Raw genomic sequence first — 2,500 nt, 5'->3', positions numbered from 1 at the left:
ACCGTGGCATGACCGTGGCCAAGTAATAAAGATCAAATTCCATGCCTATGCCAAGTTGGACCAAGGCCCCGTCTCGTTTTGCTATAAGCAAGGGCGTGGCAAGGCACGCGGGGGGCCAAAAAATCAAAGTGCTCCGAAAATGCACACGGGGGTGTCAAGCAACCTCCATGTACCGTGGCATGACCGTGGCCAAGTAATAAAGATCAAATTCCATGCCTATGCCAAGTTGGACCAAGGCCCCGTCTCGTTTTGCTATAAGCAAGGGCGTGGCAAGGCACGCGGGGGGCCAAAAAATCAAAGTGCTCCGAAATGCACACGGGGGTGTCAAGCAACCTCCATGTACCGTGGCATGACCGTGGCCAAGTAATAAAGATCAAATTCCATGCCTATGCCAAGTTGCCAAGTTGGACCAAGGCCCCGTCTCGTTTTGCTATAAGCAAGGGCGTGGCAAGGCACGCGGGGGGCCAAAAAATCAAAGTGCTCCGAAATGCACACGGGGGTGTCAAGCAACCTCCATGTACCGTGGCATGACCGTGGCCAAGTAATAAAGATCAAATTCCATGCCTATGCCAAGTTGGACCAAGGCCCCGTCTCGTTTTGCTATAAGCAAGGGCGTGGCAAGGCACGCGGGGGGCCAAAAAATCAAAGTGCTCCGAAAATGCACACGGGGGTGTCAAGCAACCTCCATGTACCGTGGCATGACCGTGGCCAAGTAATAAAGATCAAATTCCATGCCTATGCCAAGTTGGACCAAGGCCCCGTCTCGTTTTGCTATAAGCAAGGGCGTGGCAAGGCACGCGGGGGGCCAAAAAATCAAAGTGCTCCGAAAATGCACACGGGGGTGTCAAGCAACCTCCATGTACCGTGGCATGACCGTGGCCAAGTAATAAAGATCAAATTCCATGCCTATGCCAAGTTGGACCAAGGCCCCGTCTCGTTTTGCTATAAGCAAGGGCGTGGCAAGGCACGCGGGGGGCCAAAAAATCAAAGTGCTCCGAAATGCACACGGGGGTGTCAAGCAACCTCCATGTACCGTGGCATGACCGTGGCCAAGTAATAAAGATCAAATTCCATGCCTATGCCAAGTTGGACCAAGGCCCCGTCTCGTTTTGCTATAAGCAAGGGCGTGGCAAGGCACGCGGGGGGCCAAAAAATCAAAGTGCTCCGAAATGCACACGGGGGTGTCAAGCAACCTCCATGTACCGTGGCATGACCGTGGCCAAGTAATAAAGATCAAATTCCATGCCTATGCCAAGTTGGACCAAGGCCCCGTCTCGTTTTGCTATAAGCAAGGGCGTGGCAAGGCACGCGGGGGGCCAAAAAATCAAAGTGCTCCGAAAATATTTTTCCACTTTCCAGTCCACTTATACATATTATGTGCAGTGTGCACACAAGACACCTTCCCAAAATTCGACTTATATGAGGCGTTTTACGTCAAATCCGCCTATTTTCGGCGTTTCGGCCGAAAAATCAAAATAAATCGAAACTTCCTCGGAATGCTTAGCGACTTTCCAGTCCACTTATACATATTGTGTGCAGTGTGCACACAAGACACCTTCCCAAAATTCGACTTATATGAGGCGTTTTACGTCAAATCCGCCTATTTTCGGCGTTTCGGCCGAAAAATCAAAATAAATCGAAAATTCCTCGGAATGCTTAGCCACTTTCCAGTCCACTTATACATATTGTGTGGAGTGTGCACACAAGACACCGTCTCAAAATTCGACTTCTAGGCGGCGTTTTACGTCAAATCCGCCTTTTTTTCGAGTTTTCGGCCAAAAAATCAAACTCAATCGAAACTTCGTCGGATCGCTTAGCCACTTTCCAGTCCACTTATACTTATTGTGTGGGGTGTGCACAAAAAAAACGAAGTCAAAATTCGACTTCTAGGTTGTTTTTTACGTGGTATCCGCCCTTTGCGAAGTTTCGGCCGAAAAATTCGTAATTAATTCATCCGACATCGGAATATTACGATTCTTTCGTGGTTTTGCTTGTTTTAATGTCCCTAACAACCATAAAAAAATTCAAAAAAAAATTCGTCTTCTAGGTCCACTTTTAAGCACTTTTAAAAACTTATGGATACAGGGAAAAAAGTGCACTTTTTCTACAAAACTGAAAATGGCCTTCCAGTCATATATAGGGGGAGGGTGGGTGTGGGGGTAGGCTCGGCAGGCACGGGGCGCGCCTATGGGCACAGCAGGCAAGCAAAAACTACGTCTTAACGTGTTTTCCCCTGCAATTTCGTTGCTCTTTTCATCATTTCAATCAAATTCATGGACATTCTTGATGGAATTCGATCAAAAAATTGAAATTTGGATGAATTTGTGAGGAAATTGGTGATGATCATGCTGTTCTTGGCTTGGGCAGGCCTTGGCTGGCATTGGGCATGGTAAGCACGTATTTGTGCATAACTCCCACCCTCGTGGGTGGGATTGCCTGGCTTTTGCTTGGCAATAAGGTTGTTGCTGTCCCGACTCGGTGACCCTCTCGTGGGAATGCA

This window comes from Trifolium pratense, unplaced genomic scaffold (assembly GCF_020283565.1).
Source record: "Trifolium pratense cultivar HEN17-A07 unplaced genomic scaffold, ARS_RC_1.1 scaffold_57, whole genome shotgun sequence".
Taxonomy (NCBI): Eukaryota; Viridiplantae; Streptophyta; class Magnoliopsida; order Fabales; family Fabaceae; genus Trifolium; species Trifolium pratense.
The sequence above is the reverse complement of the archived record's forward strand: the minus strand, read 5'-3'. Positions refer to the sequence as shown.